The sequence below is a fragment of the Engystomops pustulosus genome, chromosome 6 (genome assembly GCF_040894005.1).
Source record: "Engystomops pustulosus chromosome 6, aEngPut4.maternal, whole genome shotgun sequence".
NCBI classification, from domain to species: Eukaryota; Metazoa; Chordata; class Amphibia; order Anura; family Leptodactylidae; genus Engystomops; species Engystomops pustulosus.
The window spans coordinates 96,649,034-96,674,493 of NC_092416.1; positions in this window are offsets into that span (position 1 = coordinate 96,649,034).

The following is a 25,460-nucleotide window of genomic DNA, read 5'->3' on the forward strand; positions in this document are numbered from 1 at the left end:
GCCGCTAGAGTGTTGTCCGAGCGGGTTTTCAGTGCAGCTGGTGGCATCATCACCGATAAGCGTACACACCTGTCGACTGACAGCACTGACAAGCTGACGCTTATCAAGATGAATAAAGCCTGGATTTCTCCGGATTTTCATTCTCCACCAGGTGAAAGAAGCTCAACCTGAATAATGTATGCACTGCTCCTCCTCATTGTCCTCCTTCTCCTCCTCTTTGTACACTAAAGCATAGGAAACTGCTATTTTTTGCCAGGGCCAACTGGCTCTAGCTATAGTACTCTATGTATTTAATTTTTCTGGAGGGCCACCTACCCGGTCCTCTGTTTTAAGCAATTTTTGGGAGTGCCAAATACAGGCACTCAATCTATTTAATTTTTCTGGAGGACCACCTACCTGCTCCTCTGGTTTGAAAATTTTTTGGACTGCCACATACAGGCACTCAATTTATTTAATTTTTCTGGAGGACCACCTACCTGCTCCTCTGTTTTGAAAACTTTTTTGGACTGCCACATACAGGCACTCAATTTATTTAATTTTTCTGGAGGACCACCTACCTGCTCCTCTGGTTTGAAAACTTTTTTGGACTGCCACATACAGGCACTCAATTTATTTAATTTTTCTGGAGGACCACCTACCTGCTCCTCTGGTTTGAAAACTTTTTTGGACTGCCACATACAGGCACTATCCAAATTAAATTGTCTCCATAGCAGCCTCCACATGTCGTCTTTTTAGCTGGCTCCACACGTTGTCTCCATTGCTACCTCCACACGTCATCGCCATAGCTGCCTCCAAAAGTCGTCCATATAGCTGCCTCCATACATGGTCTCCTTATCAAACGAACTGTGTCAGGCAGAATTTTGGGTTGTTTTCATGGCTTCCACATCAAACTTGTTAACTTTGTCGCCACCCTGCTGTGTAATCCACAAAATATACTGGCAAACTTTTATCATTTACCAATATTATTTCAGCGCTTCTTGCGCATCTGTTTACATTCCCCTCACCCACCATAACCCAAACTTATAAGAACACTACTACACTTGATCTTATACAAAAGGTTCTTAGAAGTGCTGTTTGGGGAGTAGCCTAGAGACAGGGGCTTGGATTGGCGAAAGCTCGCCTGGCAGCGGAGTGCCAGCTCCATCTCAAGATCCAACTAACATAGTTTTAACTGCAGCACCTTTAAACTACTACTAGTTCACTGCCTCCATACATGGTCCCCTTATCAAACGAGCTGTGTCAGGCAGAATTTTGGGTTGTTTTCATGGCTTCCACATCAAACTTGTTAACTTTGTTGCCACCCTGCTGTGTAATCCACAAAATATACTGGCAAACTTTTATCATTTACCGATATGTTTTCAGCGCTTCTTGCGCATCTGTTTACATTCCCCTCACCCGCCATATCCTAAACTTATAAGTACGCTACTACACTTGATCTTATACAAAAGGTTCTTAGAAGTGCTGTTTGGGGAGTCGCCTAGAGACAGGGGCTTGGATTGGCAAAAGCTCGCCTGGCAGCGGAGCGCCAGCTCCATCTCAAGATCCAACTAACATAATTTTAACTGCAGCACCTTTAATCTACTACTAGTTCACTGCCTCCATACATCGTCCCCTTATCAATCGAGCTGTGTCAGGCAGAATTTTCAGGTGTTTCACCAGATACATAGTGGAACTCGGCCCATCTGTCGCCGCCATGCTGGAGACCTGAAGTTGCAATCATAGCAGCGCAATATGGATGCCCCATACTGTCGCTCTTAATCATGGAACCATTTCCGTAAAAACAATTAAAAATAGAACCACTATGCTATTCCATTATTCCTAGGTGAAATATTCAAACGACCCGGCCTGCTTTGAAAATTATATTTTTTTCAAAGTAAACGCTTCTGGCCCCCAGGCCCATTTTGGGTGGGGAGGAGCCGAGAGACAGGGGCTTGGACAGGCGAAATTTCGCCTGGCAGTGGACCGCCAGCTCCATCCCAAGATTAGGCAGCCTCAGAGGCATCCATGCATGCTGCCCCTGCTGTTTCCTGTCCATTTTGCCTCCACGATCCTCCACAGCGTCCACCCATGTCTCATTTCAACTCTCTATACCCCAGACGCTGGAGCACGAGAGGATATGCAGCACATCATCCCATTATCAAATGACCTGTGTCAGGCAGAATTTTCAGGTGCTTCACCAAATACATAGTGGAACTCGGCCCATCTGTCGCCGCCATGCTGGAGACCTGAAGTTGCAATCATAGCAGCGCAATATGAATGCCCCATACTTTCGCTCTTAATCATGGAAGTCGTCTCCATGGCTGCCTCCACATGTCATCCCCTTATCAAAAGAGCTGTGTCAGGCTCATTTTTCGGGCGTTTCACCAGATACGTTATGGAACTTGATCACTATGTCGCCACCATGCTGTGTTATCGACTAAATATACCGTCAACCTTTTGTTCACATAGGAAATCATTTCACCTCCTTTGGTGAAACCTGAGTCCATTTAGGGTATGTCGCCATGACACTCTCTAGCCTGCCACTGCTGCCGCTGCCTCTGCATGCCGTCCCTTATAGTGTCAGGGTCAATTATTGGATGTTTTAGATGCTATCTAGCCTCATTCGGTCACTCTGTCATGGCCATGCTGTTGCCCATAATTTTGGCATAATGGTGCGATTGAGCAGCCTCAGAGGCATCCATGCATGCTGCCCCTGCTGTTTCCTGTCCATTTCCGTGGTTCCCAGGTGTTTGGCCAAGCTTCCCTGTGCAGACCCTTGGTCCCCTTGAAAAATGCTCGAGTCTCCCATTGACTTCAATGGGGTTCGTTATTCGAGACGAGCACTCGAGCATCGGGAAAAGTTTGTCTCTAATAACGAGTACCCGAGCATTTTAGTGCTCGCTCATCTCTATATGTTACTTTATTTAGATAGCACAACATCATTTATCCAGGGGCACATTGTACAATCTATTTTCTTTTTGCAGTTAGCTATGTAACTCAACAACATTCTGATAACAATTACCAAGGAGGAAAACAGAATTTTTTTAACTGCCCCTATTCAATAACTATACCAATAACATGGTACACTTAATTTGTATTAAACAAAATGCACATGGGGAGCACTTCTTTAGATTCTATGGGCGGTCAATCCCTTCTTGACAAAGTCTACCTCTAAGAAACAGATAAGCAGGAAATTTACATATAGTAATTTAATATATAAGGGATATTTTTATTATTTTGTACAATTAACTTCATGAAATGGTGTTAATGAAAAAGCCGTAGAAAACTCAGTTTGTAAATAGAGCTTTCCCCATACTTTTACCCCATTCAATAACCTTACTGCATTTACAGGACAGATTGAAAGAAATAATAATTTATCTTTACACACTTGAAAATATTTTGCTATATACTTATACAGGCAGTCCCCGGGTTACATACAAGATAGGTTCTGTAAGTTTGTTCTCAAGTTGAGTTTGTACGTAAGTCAGAACCGTATACTTTATTATTGTAACCCCAGTCAAAAATTTTTTGGTCTCTGTGACAATTGGATTTTAAAAATTCTGGATTGTCATAAGAACCAGGATTGACAAAAAATCTTAATTGCAGACACCTTTGATAGCTCTTATAGCTCTTTATTGTAGCCTTGGACTAAAATACAGTTAATTACCAAAATCCAGAGGTCCGTTTGTAACTAGGGGTCGTATGTAAGTCAGGTGTTCTTAAGTAGGGGACCGTCTGTACTTTATCTGCTTTCTCCACTTCAGTATTTTGTTTCTTTCTGAGACTACTATGCAACCCATCCACTTCTAGTGTTAATTGTTTGCTTCCCTTCACCTAAATGACACAAATCCTCTTCTCTAACCCAATATACGAATCCCATTATGTGGAGTTAATTCACACATTATTTCTTTATTTCCAAGGCCCAGAATTTCAAACTCAAGTTGAATCCTTATTATTTGTATTGTCTAGCAATCATCACACGTGCATCTCTCACAATGACAGCACGACAGAAATTGAGTTTGGAAAAAAAGCTTAATTGAAAATGTATTTACAGTGAAGCAAAACCAATTAACTACCACAGGTGTAATTTGCAGTGATTATTTAAATGTACAGAGTATGCACAGTTCTTGCCAAAAATCTTCCCTCTACTCTAACTATTGTCTGTCTTCACATTTATAAAATATATTTTGCTGCACATTGCCTGCAAATAACAAAAACTCTAAGGAAATGTAATGGTTATTTATCAAAAAATGATGAACAATAGACATTATGCTAAAGCAAACCTTTTCAAGGTAAAGCTATAAGCAAATTTTACATTTATCAAATATATGAACAGGCCATTTTAAAATGTATATTCCAGATTCAGCAGTAATTCTAGTATATAACATAGTAAATTGATTTTCTTTAACTCCATATTGAAACATCCTTTAATCGTAAAAAGCTGTTTTGGTATGGGTGTATGGAAAGGGATACGATACTAAGCCATCTTCATACATGGTGGTTTTCTGATTTATTATACAGCAGATTCCTGCTGTAAATGGCTGAGATAAATTGCTGTTTTGTAATTACAAAATATCTAATATAAAAATTCAAAGACTCTCCCTGCCCTATATTTATAGATACACATATTTGGTCACCTGTGTTAAAAATAGTTAACCTATACAGAGAACACAGCAGCAGGAAAAAAAACAACCAAATGTCTGAATGAATTCTGTTTTGCAAATTCAGTGCCCATAGAATTTGAATAATAATTAAATCAAAAAGTCATACAGTCTCCAAACTTATACAAATGCAAGAGCCTGTTTGAAGCCCAAGGCATCATCTGTAAGCAGTTGGATTGAAGCTGGATTGCTGGACCAGGCAAAAGGAATGGCTTTCCACTAAAACCTACATTTGAAAGTGCCCTCAGGTTAATTATCCACAAACGTCATTATTCCTTACATGATTTTGTCTATAGTAAATTCTGTCATTATTTATCTCTGTCATCCTCTTTTTGAATCCATATTACGATTCATAAATCTCTGTTAAAAAAGCATATCTTCGAGGGGGCGTGTCCTGCCATGCAAGGAGCAGCACGCACCTAATGTGAGCTCCGCTCCGGGCCAACTAGAAAGGGCCGCTCAGCAACGGAATTAATGGGAAAATCGGGTCGCAAGAGACCCTCAGACAAGAAGGGACTTACCCTGGACGAACTTCTTTGCCCCGCTGCAAGCCCGGTCTCCATCAACAGGCAGCGCTTCCCGCCGTCTCGGATCGCGGGCGCCGCCATCTTGCAGGGCACACCAAGAGGCTCCTGACATCTCCCCGAGGCAGAGAGGTGAGCCGGGGAACAAAGAGAACAGGGGATGCCGGGCAAGAGACGAGCACACGGAGCTCCGGTCTCCAGATACTGCCACTCCTCTGACCCGGAACTTGCTGGCTGTCAGCCAAGCCACCACAGATCCTTCTCCAGCAAGAACCAGGGGCAGAGATCAGGCCCCTTCGGCTTATAGCTCTAATATAGCACCTCCACACAAACACAAGGACAGGCAAGCAGGAATGTCTACCACCAGAGGAAAAGGGGCAGAAGGTAACAATGAGGGGAATACCCCCAGCCACCAAGAGATCCCTGTTCACCCAAGACTCACAGTCTAAGCCCCAAACTATATCCTCTGCTACTGGGGTTTCCAGGCAGGAAACCCAACCTGCTACTCATAATCACTCTGCCAGGTTAAACAGCCCACGGATGGGAATATATCCCAGACCAGATCTTCCACATCCCGAGGAAGCAGTTAACACTCTCAGAGCTTATCCTGAGCTGCAAGCACTCCTAGCCCTCCTCCCTTCCAAAGGGGATATGGACACTCTAGGTACTGATCTTATGGGGGCCTGGCGTCAAGATTTACAGCAAGTACACACTAAAAGATAGACTGGACGAACTTGAAGCCTTTAAGTGAAATGTCTTCTACTATGCAGAATGTCTAGAAGTGGGCAACAGAGCACTCTAAGTATCAACAGCAATTGACAATGCAGATTGACGACCTAGAAAATAGAAACTGTCGAAATAATATACGGGTCCGGGGCCTACCAGAAGCCACGCAGACGCCAGAGCCATTACCCACCTTAACTGGCATCTTTAATACCCTATTGGGCCGACCGGTAGAAACGCCTATAGAAATAGACAGGGCCCATAGAGCTTTGCGCGCCAAGAGCTCAGATCCAGCACGCCCGAGAGAGATGTGATCTGCAGAATTCACCATTTCACTACCAAAGAACTGATAATGCAGAAAGCCAGAGCTAAGGGAGACCTTGACTTCGACGGTGCAACAATCACACTGTTCCCGGACCTCTCCCAACAAACCCTCTGACAAAAAGCGATTCTACGCCCATTGTTGTCCCTATTACAAGAAAGAAATATCTCTTATCGCTGGGGCTTCCCTTTCGCCCTTCATGCAAGAACGGGAAACGGGAAACAAACAACACTTCTCTGGGTCTGTGCAAACCTCACATTTTTTCATCCATTTTGCCAAACTTTCTGGAACTTCTTTCCCTAGTCCCCACCCCTCCCCAGGACAAGAGCGAGTCTCGATTTACCTAGCAGAAAAACATCTTGGTACACACATAGTGACATGTCCCAACTGACAATTGTCTCATTTAATGCCAAAGGCCTAAATATCCCCGAAAAGCGCTCTAAGACACTATACACTCACCGGCCACTTTATTAGGTACACCTGTCCAACTGCTCGTTAACACTTAATTTCTAATCAGCCAATCACATGGCGGCAACTCAGTGCATTTAGGCATGTAGACATGGTCAAGATAATCTCCTGTAGTTCAAACCGAGCATCAGTATGGGGAAGAAAGGTGATTTGAGTGCCTTTGAACGTGGCATGGTTGTTGGTGCCAGAAGGGCTGGTCTGAGTATTTCAGAAACTACTGATCTACTGGGATTTTCACGCACAATCATCTCTAGGGTTTACAGAGAATGGTCCGAAAAAGAAAAAACATCCAGTGAGCGGCAGTTCTGTGGGCGGAAATGCCTTGTTGATGCCAGAGGTCAGAGGAGAATGGGCAGACTGGTTCGAGCTGATAGAAAGGCAACAGTGACTCAAATCGCCACCCGTTACAACCAAGGTAGGCAGAAGAGCATCTCTGAATGCACAGTATGTAGAACTTTGAGGCAGATGGGCTACAGCAGCAGAAGACCACACCGGGTGCCACTACTTTCAGCTAAGAACAGGAAACTGAGGCTACAATTTGCACAAGCTCATCGAAATTGGACAGTAGAAGATTGGAAAAACGTTGCCTGGTCTGATGAGTCTCGATTTCTGCTGCGACATTCGGATGGTAGGGTCAGAATTTGGCGTCAACAACATGAAAGCATGGATCCATCCTGCCTTGTATCAACGGTTCAGGCTGGTGGTGGTGGTGTCATGGTGTGGGGAATATTTTCTTGGCACTCTTTGGGCCCCTTGGTACCAATTGAGCTTTTTTGCAACGCCACAGCCTACCTGAGTATTGTTACTGACCATGTTCATCCCTTTATGACCACAATGTACCCAACATTTGATGGCTACTTTCAGCAGGATAATGCGCCATGTCATAAAGCTGGAATCATCTCAGACTGGTTTCTTGAACATGACAATGAGTTCACTGTAGTCAAATGGCCTCCACAGTCACCAGATCTCAATCCAATAGAGCATCTTTGGGATGTGGTGGAACGGGAGATTCACATCATGGATGTGCAGCCGACAAATCTGCGGCAACTGAGTGATGCCATTATGTCAATATGGACCAAAATCTCTGAGGAATGCTTCCAGCACCTTGTTGAATCTATGCCACGAAGAATTGAGGCAGTTCTGAAGGCAAAAGGGGTCCAACCGGTTACTAGCATGGTGTACCTAATAAAGTGGCCGGTGAGTGTATTCTTTTCATAAGCGTAGAGTGCATATTTTCTGCATCCAAGAGACGCACTTTAAAATGGGGCATGAACCCAAGATTAACAACAAATATTATACCATTTCATATCATAGTACAAACCCACAAGGTAAATCAATGGTGATGAACCCTCTTATTGACTCATCCACGACCAAATCATAAGTGCCGTACAACAGGATCAATAGAATTAGGAAAGACCTACACTCACTGCAACTATGTGATGCCTGGAGAATACAACATCCCGTAGATAGAGATTACTCTTTTTTCCCCCCAGTACATAACACATACAGTAGACTGGATTACATCCTCATCCAGCACGATCTTCTCTCAGTGGCAGTTGACATGAATATTGGTACAATGTACATGTCAGATCACGCTCCAGTCTCATGTACACTCTCAATAGCACCAGCTCAGCGAAGGCCTTTCAACTGGAGGTTGAATGAATCCCTCCTTGAAGACTCCCTGTTTATAAAGGAATTGAAGAACTATATTCAAAACTTTAGAACAACCCACTCTGAGGACTCCACACCTGAAACAGTTAAATGGGAAATGTTAAAAATAAATCTATGGGGAATATTGATGAAAAATGGGTCCCAGTTAAAAAAAGAGTCTGGATTTAAATTGCAATCTCTTTTCTCCACACTACATGACCTAGAAGCACAGCACAAGCTTCAGGAATCCACAGGAATGCCCACTTAGAAATCAAACAGCAGAGGCTCAAACTCCTGTGCTCCCACTCGCTATACAAGTAGGGAAATAAACCAGGCAGATTGTTAGCCAGGTCACTGAGGGAAAGGAAAACGTCAACATATATCCCCTCAATAAAAAACACGGTAGGTAGGACAGTTCATAAAACAGAAGAGATAGCAGAAGCATTCACGGAATACTATCGACCCTATATAACCTTCCGCCACCCTCCCAGTCCTTCCCTCCTCCACGACTACAGCATTCACTCTCTCAGTATATACAGAAAACAGCGTTGCCCACTATAACAGACAGCGATAGAGCGCTTTTGGAATTCCCTTTCACACATGAGGAAATCCAGGAAACCTATAAATCTTAAACCCAAGATTTATCTCTTACACTTATAGAAGTTTTTAACTCTATATCAGCCGAAGCCATTTCAGACCATCCTTTCTACGTGCCCACATAATTGTTATACCTAAAGAGGATAAAGAACCCCAACTTTGTCCCAGTTATAGGCCTATCTCCCTTATTAACTCAGATACCAAAATCCTAGCTCTCTCACTTGACGCCGAGAAGGCCTTTGATCGGGTGGACTGGGGGTCCCTCTGGGCGACTCTAAGGCAAATGGGACTGGGACCACGCATGCTTACATGCATACAAGCTCTCTATAAGGCACCACAAGCCAATATTTGGGTGAATGGAACCTTGTCACCCACATTCACAATAAGTACCGGTATTAGACAAGGGTGCCCCTTATCACCCTTATTATATGCGCTGGTCATAGAACACCTACTTGTAGCAGATAGGCAGCACCCGGACATTAAAGGCATATGCGATGGACATGCTGACTACAAATGCTCCGCTTTTGTGGACAATGTTCTTCTCTTTCTAACTGACCCACAAACTTAACTACCACCTCTGATGGAAACGCTTAACACCTTTGGGCACTTCAGTAATCATAAAATAAATATGTCTAAAAGCGTAGCTATGGGGGTGAACCTGGGAAACACACTCATTTTGCCTGGAAAAAGGATGCAATTCCCTATTTGGGGATCCGCATACCAGCCGATCTGAACAAAACATACCAATTAAACTATGACCCTCTTTTAGTATCACTTAAAGCAGACCTAGTCAAATGGGCCAACAAAATAATATCATGGTTAGGGCAAGTGGGATGTATCAAAATGACAATTTTACCTAAGCTCCTCTATCTATTCCAAATGATCCCCCTGTCCATACCTAAATTATTTTTCAATAAACTCAATAGCCTCTTGAGCCGTTTCCTGTGGGCGCAGTCAAGACCTAGAGTTGCCAGACAGTCCTTGGTTTACAGAAAAAAGCAAGGGGGCTTGGGACTACCTGACTGCAAAGGATACTTCTTGGCAGCTACTGCCGCCAGGATCCTGGATTGGTTCCACCATGGTAAACTATGGGTGAATTTGGAGGAACATTTGTCCCCAGTACACCTTACTGCCCTCCCATGGCTACCCTCCTTTAACACACACAACCACTCCCTACAAGCTCTTCCATATGTAGCATCTCAAGTACTGAAGACATTGAAGAGATTCTCTAATCAGACGACACTCTTTAATCCAGACGGTCCACTTGTCCCGGTGACAGGAAACCCTGATTTCCCTCCGGGAATCTCCAGCGACTTCTTACGCCCTCTAAGAGCGCTTGAACCACTCCGCTTTCAGACCTTCATTGAACCAGAGACACTCAAATCCCTGGAAGCTATACTTCCACAGTCAAATTGCACACCTAGACTTCAATGGGAATACAAACAATTAATCCACTTTTATCGCAGTATCAAAACCAGAATAAATCTGCACCAAGGCATGACACCTTTTGAAACCCTATGCTCTTCCAACACAGCAATCACACATGCTATATCAGCAATATATAACCTCTTACTAGACAGATGGGGTTCCTCTGATCCTCCCTTCATTGCGGCCTGGGAAAGTGAATGTAACAAGACATACTCTGCAGATGACTGACTTAAAGCTTACGAACTGTGCCACAAGCTATCAATCTCAAGCAAAGCACAAGAAACTAACTTTAAGGTACTTTCAAGGTGGTACTGGGTTCCCAGTAGACTACATAAGATCTATTCATCCTGCCCTGATAGATGCTGGCGCTGCTTAGAAGCCCCAGACACAATGACCCATATTTGGTGGGGATGCTCAAAATTACAACCCTTCTGGCACCAGGTGCGCAAACTGATTTTAGACTTGACAGGTATTAGCTTGGAAAATGAACCTGCATCTCTTTTATTTTCCATACTCCCTACCTCCGAGACAAAAGTGGAGATCGCTGATGGGCTATATGCTTATAGCAGCGCGCTCTCTAACACCAAGGTTATGGAAATCTACGCGAACCCTGCATATAACAGATTGGTTTGGGGAAATATCTCTCCTTCACAATCTGGAAGAGGCCACAGCAATATCGCACAACAAAGCCACAGAACACTCAACCACTTGGGCCCCATGGCTAATGTTTAAACACACTGCAGAATTTCTAACTTACTCGTGACTCACTCTTGTCATACCCCTTCCTTCTTCCATTCCTCCCACATTCCACTCCCACAGATTGACCTGAAAGGTTTGCGCTAGTTACGCTATGACCCGTCCACACTCCCTAAGGTTGCATTCACACACATGTATGGGGGACGTATATAGGGCCGATATACGTCCCCCATACACTTCTATGGGGTCACGGCGCCCTACAGGAGCGGTACGGTGCAGCACACGTGTGGCACCGTACTGCTTCATAGCCCTGAAAAAGATAGGACATGTCCTATCTTTTCCCGTATTACGGCGCCACAGCCATATATCGCTATGGAGAGGGGCGGGGGTGAGCGGCGCTCACCTCCTCTCCCAACGCTGCTGTGTGCCCGCCGTGCTACGGTGCGGAGGGCACACGGCAGTGTGCATGTAGCCTAAATGAGTATTAATCCTGAGTTAAATATGTTACAAACCAGTTGTTCGCTCTGCGCTGTTGCATGGGCGTATCCAGATAAGCTTAGCATGAAACTTACTACGCAAATATTCACAGATATTATTGCACTTGCTAGATGATCTAATGTTACATGATACGATGTAATTGTATATTCTCACTGATGCAATTGTTTATGTTTAGAAACATAATTTCATCCCTACTTGTCATTTGATGGACCTGCGTGTCCCATGCTTTGTTAACTTTTCTAACTTTAATAAAGAAGAATGATACAAAAAAAAAGGAATATCTTACCAATGATACCTCTACACAGTCCACCGAAATCTATTGCCATTCAAAGTGAACTGGCCATTTTATAGGTCGGGAAGGAATTTTTACTACATTATGCCAATTTTATTTCTCTCCCTTTTGGATTAAACCTTTATGATTAATTGACAATTTCTTATCCAGTTTGATATTAGCATAGATTTTCAAAGAATGTATTATCCAAAAATGTAGGATTTCTTCCTTTGCTAATTGCTCATCACATGTAACATATCTTTATGGTAATATACTTAAAAACAGGCCAAGATTCTCTCTGACTTCTTTCAAGCCCATTTTAAGATTTCCACAGTTGAACTTCCTGAAATGATAATCATAGCAGTTTTGAGAAGTACTCAAGTAGAGATAAGGCCCATTGAATAATATTCACAGGTAGAAACTTATACATAAAAAATAACCATTGATTTTACAAATATTTAATTCTGGACATGGAGCACCAGTAAAATAATCATGCATTTTGTGTGATGATCCATTTAATGTGGTTTGGCTCTCAGTGCTGTGTGTTGCGGTAAGGGTACTTGATTAAAGAAGAGCGGACCCAATGTTTTAGGAATTCAACTTTGCACATGTCAGAAAGGGAGTGTAAATAGCGGGCAATAGTTAAATTTGAGCTACAGGTGAGTCGAAATAGTTACCATCATTACTTCGCCACTAATGAGTGGACCCCCATGATGGATATTTTGCTGTGCTATAGTGCTTAAAATTTCCCACCAATATGGTAAGTGCTGATTTTATGACTTATAAGGATTTTTTTTAATGAAATAAAAGCCATTTTATTGCCAACCCAAAATGTTAATATAAAGTGGATTATTAAGACGTGTATCGATGGCCCAGTTACTAGGTGCTCTATTATCTGTAATACAACTTTTTTTTCTGGATACAAGATCATAAAAAATATTGAAAGAATATGAGTGAGTACAAGTGCAAATTGGTAGAGGCACTGCTTACAGAGTTCCCATCCTACAATGAGAGATTAGTAGCAGAACAAGGAGGGAGAAGAGGAAGACGCCAACAAGGCATAGGCATCAGCACCACCTTGGTAAGGAAAGCTGGCATGGCCACAAAGAGTATCCGCCTATCCACAGGCATCGTGGACATCTTTACTTTCAGTAGGGTGAACCAGGCACCCCATGCGACTTGCCTGTACCAGTGCTTAAATAGGAATTAGAGAGTCAAATCCAGTCAAATACTGCAGTAGCTGCATTTAAAATTAGAACCCATCAAATACTGCAGTAGCTTTATGCTAATTTGAAATTGGTCATATTCTGTAGTAGCTTTATGTAAAATTGAAATCAATCTAATATCACAGTATACATGCGAAAAAGCCTTCTTCTTTGTATGTATATCAACACACCTGGAGCGACCCAGTGCCTCCTACTGCCATGTGTCTGACCCTGCAGCATCTGATGTCCATTAGTTACATGAATATGGCAAGCTAAATCAGATTATTGCATAGAAAATGCAGTCTTTAAAAAACTGGAGTACTGTATTTCAGATTGAAATTTGTCAAATCCTGCAGTAGCTGTATTCAAAATGAAATGCAGCAAATAACTCAATAGCTGTATTCAAAATTAGCAGTGAAGTAGCAGTAAAGCATACTTCTAACATTTTAAATTATATATTATAGATTTAATATAGCACTTTTATGTATTATAATTTTTTGTATTATATTTTAGAATATATAGAAATATAGTTATATTTAGAAAATATATTTGTGGGTTAAATACACAAGTGCCTACATCTCCTAAATAATTGATCAGTCTAAATGCTAACAATATCAGGATCACTAGCACTAAGCACTGAGTTAGTGTTGTACTAGTGCTACTTAAGCCTAGTAATTATATGTTATAGGATGGTATAAATAAAATATAAATTACAACTCTTTTATTGTGTACATATAATTAATATTTTATTTATATTATAGCGGTTTATATATATTATATCTCATTCAGAGTTATATGCATTGCAGTTGCTGTTTAGGTAGCAAATTATGTTTCTGTACAATATACAATAAAATTCCAAGGGGATGAAAAGTGTACAGCAATAGCTTTATGCTTTATCAATTATTCTCTTATATCATTAGTGAATATATACAGTACTGACCTATACTTGTAGAAAATGTTTATTGAATTACATTGTGATTTTTTAGATCCTCATTAAATAAAACATTTGTATATTACTTCCAAAGTCATTTCCAGCACACTGCACTAGTACTAAGGGAGCAGGGGGAAGGGTGAGACAGTGTAACAGCCTGTAAAGCCAGATCACAGATTTTTACATTTTAACATATGTAATGTATCATTAGTTAATATTTACAGTACAGAATGTGGGTTTTTCCTTAGAATGGGAACTCATTTTAAGCTTTCCCTAGCTGAAACCTGGAGGGATTTTAATATGTAATCTTTCTGTAAGAAAGAGATTAGTTTATGCTTCTAACCACAATGTGTCAGATTATAATATAGATGAAAGTCTTGCCTGGTAATCCAATCCATAGGAGTTTTCCACATTTTTCAGGCCATTATGCTGCATCCAAGTTCTTTAACCCAGTCTTTATGATTGCTTTGCACTGGCATTTGTTTTCTAGCCTTTATGTTACTGTGGTTACAAGAATCAAAGTTTCTTATTTGCTGTATATTGTATTGTATGGCATAAAAGCTTATATAGCACAGATTTGTTTCTTCTAATGTTCACATTGAATGAAATGATAGGTCTTTGTAATAGAATTTTTGAACCTCATGATGACTAGAATAAATCATATTTAAGATAAAGTTCAAAGCTAAAGTGTGAAGCACATATAGATAAGGCTCTGAATACTCAGACAATTGGTGGTGTTGACAGAAGTGTTATGAAGAATGAATTTAGATCAGGGTCAGCACATCAATGCCAATCATACTTCATAAGCAAAAATGATCAAAAGCCGTAGAATCTGTGGCGATTTTTAAATTGGGGAGTACAAAAGATAAAAACTTAGGCATGACAAAACAAAACATTCCACTTACGCAAAATGTGGCCTATTATACTCCATGAAGTCATAACAAGAACATACGCTCAATTACCTTTTTTGAAATACAAAGAAAAAGCAGGACGCATGAAGCCCATTATTACCCTCATTCAAAGGAAATTGCTGCACCTTCATGGTTCTCTTCAAATGGACATGAATTTGACCACTGAGATTGTGTTCAGTCTATTACTAACTAATGGACTCCCACTAGCAAAACACAAACTCTTTTTCATTCACTAGTATTATTTTATAAATAGAGAATTTTCAGAAATGTTTAACTGCTTGATGACATATTATCTTTAGGGTGGCACTGAGACTAACCCCAGCATGTAAGTTCACACTGCAGTTCAAATCTCCGCTCCTTACCTCTGTTAAAAAAGGAGGTTTAATGTACAGTATCAGTTAAAAATACCATTGACATCAATGTAAAATTTATATAATCGGTATAGTTACTCAGGCAGTCACCCATTATCCAAGTATTTTTTTCAAACGGAGGAAAAGTATTGCAGCCACCCTAAATTTTCTGTCCAATAAATGCATAGTTGAAGCGTGTGCATGGCCATAGTAATTTAAATGTCACTGACAAATTTGCCAGTGGCATTTAAAGAGTTAATATCTGCATTTGATGCTGATGTGAGGGAATAGAATCCATTTTCTATGGTCTTCACATACCATGTGTTTAACCATGCTTAGTACCATCCCCCGCGTACACAGGTCATTTTAGACTGATACATCCTGTTGAAGGCCATTGGAATGTGGACATGCTCAGTAGGTTCCTTTGTCCCAAGAACCTATAAAAACTGTCTGCTACCTAAATAAATTGGAATCCTCTCAAACAACATGTGAAGGTCTGAGTGGTTCACCGAGCAGCTCGTACTATACAATAATTTGGACCCACACATCACATCAGAGATGGGAATATTTCCCTAACAAAATTGGTGCCATAAGAAACCTGGGACATGGGTTTGCATGACGCCTACCGGACAATTTGGGGATCATCCTTTCAGGCTAGACAGACCATGCAACTGCACAAAAAGGTAAGAAGCTTATTCTTACAATTTGCTCTGTCTCTCCTTGTTTGGATTGCCCCTTGTCTGATGAGTTGCATGCCTATATTGCCCAGTCCAATTAATCTTGTTATTATTATTTGAAAACATGTGATGTGTGGTAGTCTATATGGGTATTGTGTGAGTTTGAACATGTGTGTTTGATAGCGCTTTATTGTGATACTGTACTGTACTGGTTTTGAGAAAGTAACATCCTAGAATAGCCCCTACCTAAAGAGTTAGCCTTGAAAAGTAGTTGGGGGATCGTAATTCGCTAGAGACAAAGGAGATTGAGTTTGGACAGTCAGACTTTATACATTTTTTTGTGTGGTAGGATACCAATCTGCTGGAAGGAAGGGGACTACAGTCATTTCTTAACGGGCGTAGGTTTAGGAAAAAATAAAAATAAAATAAAAGTGGTTAAAACATGCCCTAAGGAAGAGAGACTGTGAGTGTGTGCTAGCATTAGAGATATATAGAAAATTATGGGAAAATTCGCTAGGTAGGATGAGAGGCAATTCGGAGGGAAACCGGCAGTACAGATCGTGAAAGAGAGAGAGGGAAAAGAGACTGTAAAAGGATGTCAGAGAATGTTGAAAATGATAAGTATGCCAAAAGATGGTTGTTTGGATGTTAGTAAATGGAAAGGTTCTTATAAGAACAAAGGCTGGTTGCATGATAATGATACGACGGAAATTTTAAGTGGATAGAAGAAAGTTACAGAGGAAGTGACCAGAGGAGGTTATAAAGAAACAGCCATAGGAAATTGTGTGTTGTATGAGTGTTATGACGGACAAAAACGTTGGACAGACAAAAGACAAAGACAACATTCAGTAAAGTTCTACCTCCACTCTAAAATGGTGGATGAATTGCAGAGTGGAAACAAAGACCCAGACTGGCGAGAAACATGTGCAGTGTGGCACCTAGACCCAACCCCCACACTGGAATATATCCGGTCATGACTAGATTAGAAAAAGTGCGGGCTCCAAACAGAACAAAGAAATTGTCTTCAGATGTTTCTCCAGTAGGGGGCATCTCAACTTCATATACCTTAGTAGACCAGTGGTATGGAAAATGATGCATTGCCTAATGATCTTTGGATTTGCATCCACGGTCCGCTAAGCTGTATTTAGCTGTATTTGGCTATTGTTGTAACTTTAGAGGACAACTAAGATATAGTATCCAGGTAATAAATGTGGGAGACTGTGCCTGCTTATCTAAGAGTCACCTCTCAGAACTTCAAAGTCCAAAAACCCGGGTAGTAACATATTTGTTATGGATCTTGGACTTCTCTGGGGAGAACTCCTGGATGGTTGTGCAGTCCCAATTGGATTCCCTGAGCTGACCCTTGCCAGATACTGTAGGTGTTCTATGAGTTTATTCCATTATACAGTCCTGCAGATTATGGCAAAGATATAAATATGTGTTTTGTTTATATCATATATATATATATATATATATATATATATATATATATATATATATAAAAATATTTAGTCCAGCACACAAGTCCAGCACACAATTGTGGACATTGTTCATTGCAGGCTTGGACCTGAGACACCTTGTGATTTATGTTTAATAACATCAGACATGTAGTGTAAAACTTTATAATACACCTAAACTTTGAAGGGTGTGGTCAAAAGTTTTAGCAATTTGTTTAGGATGATACAGTGAACTTAGATGTTACAATGGTGTGTTAGATTCCTTCTTTGTTATCCTGGTATGCTGGGACACTTAGTACTACAGACACCACAGAGAGAAGGAGGGGGCTGCCTCCCCCCCTTGTCTCAGTGAACACGGGGGCGGGGGGCTGACGAGGGGGGACATGATGGAATGTTAAGATGCATGAAAGGAACAATAAGAATGTGTGTTCATTACTGAGGACTGATAAACCAGACGGCCCTAAGCAGATTTTGGGTTTGATTCGCTGCAATTCCTGTAAATTTAATGTTTTAACCAGGAGTAAAACCTCCCTATGATCCCATACTATCAGTCCTATTCAGCAGCTATGACTTAGATTATTATTAGGAGCTTTTTAGGCAGAAGTTATAACACCCCTATAAGCCTTCTACGTCACTGGCTCTAGTGATGCTTCTGCTCAGTATGTGCCCCCAGTATGACACTACAGGTTATAATAAGATCAAAGGAATTTGTATGCTTTATGTCTCCTATTATACAGCATTGATACATCGGCATTGGTCCCAAAACTGTGTTTTTCTGGAGTATATTGCTCATTTTCTTTTGTTCTCATTTAAGTTTAAGCCAAGCACCTCAGAGGAGAGGAAACAGGCCAGAAGCTCTGCTGATCGTGTGCAACATGACAACCTGGACCCTTCTTGGTTTTGTATTCTACTGCTGCCTGTGCATATAAAGCTTCTGTAGTAGTTTTGGACTATCCTGTTACTATTTCACCTCTTCATGACTACAATCCTTGGTTATAATGTGCCCTCTTTATGATGTATTACATTGAATCCAGCTCCACTACTTTCGCTAGATTCAAAAGGGGGGAGACATGAGGTAGACAGGTTGTATTAAAAATTTTGTATTAACTTAATGATTAATGAACCAGTTACCTTTTAATATTTCAAAACTGAATATATCATTAATCTGCATTTTTGAGTGTTTTTGTAGATGGCTTTAGAAACCAGGAATGAGGTTAATTCTACATCAGATGTGCAGTGGTCACACAACATGAGGTAACAGCAGCAGAACCACTCCTAACCTACCTGTCTGTACAGGAGGCGGAGGTGAAGGCACTGATGGAGGGCTGTAAAGTGGCAGAGGGTAAGAATGTGACTCTTTTGGGATTCCTTATGATTCCTGACCTGATCTAGTAAGTATATCAACAACTATGAGACTTTAAAATAGCTGATAGCGGCTTTAGTGGTACAATAAAGGTCCATCCTAGAAGATAAAACCTATAAAGCTCTAACACATGAAGTGATCATACTGGTTACTAGAAAGCCTAGGGGAAAGGAGCCTGGATCAGTACTTTCCGTGACCCTCGCTGGCCCAGTAGGGTTATCTATACTCCTGTCTTTATAGAAACAGGCTTCACAGGTGAGTAAGCAAGACTGGAGTAAAACTGGGGCCCCATGGATGGAAGGTGGACTATGGAAAAAAGGTGACAAGCAATGTCTACAAAGGGCCCTTTACCCTATAATGGTTCAGTGCACCCACAGGGTGAGATACCAGTCTAAGACTCTATATGCTCCGTGGTGGATAAGTATTGAGTATCACTTAGATTCACTTTTTCTACTGTCTATTTACACAAGTATGTTTATATATGCTTAGTACAATGTAGGGAGAGTAGTTTAAACCCCCATATATACACTCCAAAGCCGCTTTACCCCTTCCAGAGGTTGCAGATTGGCTAAGTACAGCTACCAAAGGTAAGTAGCTACAAACATGTGCTTGTGTGTGTGGACCTCTTTTCTGGGTAATCTGAACCCTATCCTGTAACTAAAGCAACTGTAAAGACTACAGACAGGGATCGAGGAATATGTTAGTCCACTTATTCTAGAGACTAAAGTAAAAATCCCTATTGGGATAGTAATATAGTTGATGAGAGCTCTAAGGATTAAAAGGTTTATTACCTACTGAGGTTGTTTTTAGAATTGCCCCATGGATGAACACATATTTAGCTAAGGTTGTTTAGAGGTGTCATAGAGAATTGGTAAGTCCAAAACCTGTAGAAACATTTATCTTAGGTGCATAACCAAGTATCTGTTTTAGTTCCAGAACCTGATAAAGTAGCTAGAGTACAGTACCTGCACCCAGGTGATGAGATGGTCCTGATGTGATTCACCTGAAGAGTCTTTTCAAGGGTCATCCCAAGTATCTCAACGTGTAGAAACGACAAGGAGACTACGACAGCTGAAGAAGAAGAGCACAGGACCCAGAGACATTGTTACTCTTACCCCTTGCAGCATCACTAAGAAAAATTGTGATCATAATATCTTTCATGGGCTATGCAAAAGAAAGCTGTGACAGTGTGTGCGCTGTATACTATGTCTAATAGTAGGTTGGTAGGGTGACATGTATGAGGATATAGACCAATAGGATGTAGAGATTCTGTCCTTTACAATGGATTTACATGAATTGTGTTATGATGTAATGTTCAGGATGCTCAGGAGGGAAGTAGGTGAAGTGGTCAGATAAGTCCTGGATGTGTGATTAGCAAATGTCAATGTACCATCTGAGCAGTACCTGAAATTATTCACAAAAGGGAGGATTGTGAGGGAATAGAATCCATTTTCTATTGTGTTCACATACCATGTGTTTTACCATGCTTAGTACCAGCCCCCGCGTACACAGATCATTTTACACCGATACATCCTGTTGAAGGCTATTGGAATGTGGACATGCTCAGTAGGTTCCTTTGTCCCAAGAACTTATAAAAACTGTCTGCTACATAAATAAATTGGAATCCTCTCAAACAACATGTGAAGGTCTGAGTGGTTCACCGAGCAGCTCGTACTATACAATAATTTAGACCCACACATCACATCAGAGATGGGGATATTTCCCTAACACTGGCAGGATGCCATGACTTTAAAATTCAAGTTTGACCTAAATTTTGAACATGTACTCACACGTGTACACATAAATATTACATGAATGAGGAGCCATCTATGAAAAATCTGCATTCAATGTGGTATGAGGAGAGCATGGCTGCAAACAACTATCCCCTCCTTCTCCCTTCTGACTCCTGAGTGATGGCAGGAAAGAGAGAATATGACTTAGAAGAATCGGACAGGATTTCAACATACCAATGCCTTATTTATCAGATTAGATCAGCCATGAAGCCTCCCCCAAACATCAACATTCTAACTACCTGCCTCAACCACTAATCTGATCCTACCACCCGCTTGATGCCACATATATGTTGCCCGTTGATCCACCTCCCTCCCACCATCTTTACCAGGGACTGGAATCTTCACCCGCCTCAACACTTATTGCCATTGTTCCAATTCCTGATGACCTGCTGCTGCTGCCACCTCTACACTCTGTCATTGTGCCACTCTGTGGCCTACCATGTTGCTGACACCTCCAGAATTTGTCATTGTGCCACTCTATGATCTCCTGCTACTGCTGCTGCCACCTCCACACTTTGTCATTGTGCCACACTGTGGCCAGCCATGTTGCTGCAAACTGCAGAATTTGTCATTGTGCCACTCTCTGACCTCATGCTGCTGCTGCCACCTCCACACTTTGTCATTGTGCTACACTGTGGCCTACCATGTTGCTGCCACCTCCAGGATTTGTCATTGTGCCACTCTCTGACCTCCTGCTGCTGCCACCTCCACACTTTGTTGTTGTGCCACTCTGTGGTCCACCATGTTGCTGCCACCTCCAGAATTTGTCATTGTGCCACTCTAAGGCCTACCATGTTGTGGCCACCTCCAGAATTTGTCTTTATGCAACTCTGACCTACCATTTTCTTCCACCTCCAGAATTTAGCACTGTGCCACTCTGACCTCCTGCTCCTGCTGCTGCTGCTTCCACCTCCACACTTTGTCATTGTGCCACACTGTGGCCTACCATGCTGCTACCAGTTCCAGAATTTGTCATTTTGCCACTCTCCGACCTTATCATGCTGCTGCTGCCACCTTCACACTTTGTAATTCTGGCACTCTATGTCCTACAATGCTGCTGCCACCTCCAGAATTGTCATTGTGCCACTCTGCGGCCTACTCATGCTGCTGCCAACTGACCGCTGTCTCCCTGGAACACCCTGTTAATTCCACAATGCTGTTTTCACCCTCCACCACTCTATGACGTTGCCACTATGTTTGGTTTTCCCCTTCCTTTCATCTTTCAGAAGGAATGAAAAGCCTCAGGATTGATAGCCAAAAGCTGGAGTGGATATAGAACACAGAAACCATGCAAATATCCCATTTACTGGTCATCTCTGTTCTGGAGCAACTCCTGTTTGTTTTTGGCTCTAGCAATACTGATTGATTATTGACCGATTGAAAGCGGACACTAACGGATGAAAAGAAGGGCAAAATGATCAGTGACGCAGTGCAAAATTACTGCCGACACCCTCTCAACTCTTTTGGGAGGTTTCTACATGCATGCGCATTTAACAGAGCAGGTTCTGTCGTCATCTATGGAATCATCTGATGTCAGTTTAAAGAGAGTGCACTCTTTGATGTTATAGTGGGATCTTAGCCCTCAGCTCAGTCCTTTAGAGCTGGCACAGACGTTACCTTGTCAGGCTGCGTTCCTGCTTCCCTTTTTTGATCAAGTTGTCCTCTATAAGTGCCCATGTAATTGAAGAGTGAAGTGATTCTAAAAGCAGGGGCTGTCATGTGTGTGTCATGCTAAAACACAGCATTGTTTTACGACCAAACCTCGCTCCCTATATTTGAAAAAGGCACAACGTTCTACAACACCATACAGGCTCTCTGCAGCCAGGAAATACCTGGTTTTTTAACCTGATTTGTCATGATTCGATTCTGATTTTGAAAAATTTCAATTTGAATTTCCATTAATGGAGAACTTATTATTTTTTTTTAATTTGAAGTTCTTCTGGAAGAGAAGAACACAGGAACATGGAGGAGGTCATAGAGAAGAAACACCTGCCATGTGTTTCACGCCTGCTTCATCAGGGATAATGATCTGAAGCAGATGTGAAACACGTGTGGGGTGTAGTCTGCCCTGGTTTGTAAATGTCTATATCAGTGGCGGCGAACCTATGGCACAGGTGCAGGAGGTGGCACTCGGAGCCCTTTCTGTGGGCACCCAGCACAGAATTTACCAGGTAGGACTCAAGGATTACTCCTTCGGTCCAAGACATCCCTGGGTGCGCCACGCTCAGTGCTATTTAAAAGTGACACCTACTTGGCTGCGAGGACTACAGGAGGAGCGAGAAGGTGTGGGTAGAGATGGATTATCTTTGCAGATCCTGCTTTGAGTCCCCTGATTCTCCCTCTTCAGGGTAGCCTGGAGGGAAGCTACAATCCAAATGTCTCCTGCTTTCTATTGTATTGGTTTCCTCAGGACGCCAATACGATTGAAACTTGCGATACAGCAGAGATCAATAGGGTACTGCTCAAATTGTCATAATATTTTGAGGGTTGAATTATACACTATCTCTATATGCTGATTTATTGTTAGTATATCTCTTTTGTATATGATGCAGTTTACCTATGGCAGACCTTTTTCCAGTGTGTGTTTATTGTATGTTTTTATTGATGATCTAATAAACAGCTGTAGCAGCCATAGTGTCTGCTAAAGAGCCTATGCTACACAGGGGCCTGTTATGGCAAGCGGAACAATTTATTAGTGCCGTTCTCAGTGCCATGATACAGGGCCAGTGAATGATGTCATCTATGTCCTCATACTGTACCATAGTGACTGCATTTCTATACTCATATCAACAAAAAAAAATGCTGACTGTGTCTGCTATTTTCTTTACTGAAATAATCTTTAATTACATTTATATTCCATTCAAAATTAACAAAGCCTCAAATTTTCTCTTTCTTTGACGTATTTTTACTATAAAGTCAGTTGAAACTGCAGCTTTGGTTTCTAAATCTTCCTTGTCTAATTGTCATTTATGGTTCACCTGGTGCCCCTGCTGCTTTGCTGAGTTCTTGTTCCTTGGCATTTTGCTGCCACTGCACCATAAATGTCAGATGGGAACACTGACACTAGTTCATTCTCATTCATTTTTCTATCATGAGATCCAGTGGTGGAATCAAAGATGATATTTTATCTTTAGAAGCAGTGCAGAACAACACATGGAGTCTCAGTCGTTGGTGGTGATTTGTTGTTGGTGTTCATCACTAATTAGTTTCAATGGGGAGTTCTGGAGCTTAAACTCAACTATTGCCTGCTACTGCTACCACAGGCATGGTGGAGGGCAGGCATGACTTTCCCAGAAAATTAATGGCAGTTGGAAATTATGTTATGTGGGACAGCCACCACTGCAACATTTTTAAAGCTTTCCAGAATGGTAGCTTTTCAAATGGTCAGCAATTTTGCAACAGTTTTCATCAGGCTCAGCGCTCATGGGTTAGTTGGGCCAAAACTATTTTTCTCCAATGTTTTGGTGCATAGACAGCTGAATGGTTCTTTTGGATGGTGTGGAAGGGCTTGGTGATGGTTGTAATGTCACACACTCCCTTTGCGGGGAGACAGGTGGCCATGTCACTAGGGAGGCAGTTGTAAAGGTATAGACAACTGAAGCTGCAGGGGAGTCTCATGTGTTTTACCTTATGATTTGTTTTCCTAATTCCTGGTCATACATGTGGTGCTCAGATTGTTTTTTACTTTACGGACTGGCGGCAAAAAGTGCAAATGATGCTTGTTTTGTCTTCTAAAAATTGCAGAAAGTTGGCACTTTGATTTCATCATTATGGTACATTCCTTGTGATTGTTCACTGTACACATCCTCATCCTTCAACACAAGTTGAAGGAACTCATCTGGGAACTCTATGGCCCAAATTTACTATTAGTGAGTAAATTTTGCCTCACTAATGTGCATAGTGCACCACATTAATGAAAACTGGCGCACATTGTTCCTAACCTGGCACACCCTTCACACGGTGATAGCGCTTAAAGGGAACCTGTCACCAGGAGATCCATACACTGGTTTTATAGAAAAAAAGATATGTTATATTGTACCTTTCATTAGCATCTGCTGTGTGACTAGGCAGTTGCCCAATAGGAGGGGCTGGAATTGAGCAGTTCCCCCCCACCCTTGGGAAACATGTGACCTTTTCATATATATGAATAACTCCCCACACTCGGGATTCGCTGTAGAGGAGCAGGGGGTGTCGCTAAGCCAAGTGATGGGTGTTTTATTAATGTTTGGCAGTGTATACAAAAACACTTTGGCAATGTATGTACTATGCTCTGTCTGGACTGGGGGACTGCTAAAAATGGCTCTCCTGGTGACAGGTTCCCTTTAAACAAAGTATACTGGCATACAAACTTTAATAAATCTCGGCCTATATTAATAAACCTGGCACCTGCAGGGCCAGGTTTGGATAGATTTCTGTCCACTGGAAGCAATGAAGCTTTCTGTAGACTAAAAGCAAGCAGAGATCCAGAAAACTGTAAGGAATTGATACAAAAAGTTATATTCAAACTATAACATTTATTTGCTGAAATGGGAATACCCCTTTAACTTAATCTGGTCTTCCCAGATGCAGTACTTCACACTACCTTGAAAAGACTAATTATTTAAAATTCATCACTTTCATTGTAGCTGCTTTCTCTTCCACAGTGCTGGTCGGGTCCACTCACCATGGGAGAGGTCTCTGTGGACAGAGCTAGAGGTTAGGCTGAGATGAAGCAAACCCAAAGGTACAGATTGCCACTGAGTTTGTTTTGTGTATTTATTAGCTGTTTACCGTATATGCTCGTGTATAAGCCGAGTTTTTCAGCACAAAAAATGTGCTGAAAACCTCCCCTCGGCTTATACGCGAGTCTATTACCAAAAAACAATTACACACTTAATAAACTTAAATACTCACCCTCCGATATCAGCGCGGCTCCCCGATGTCGGCGCGGCTTACCGATGTCCCCGATGTCAGCGC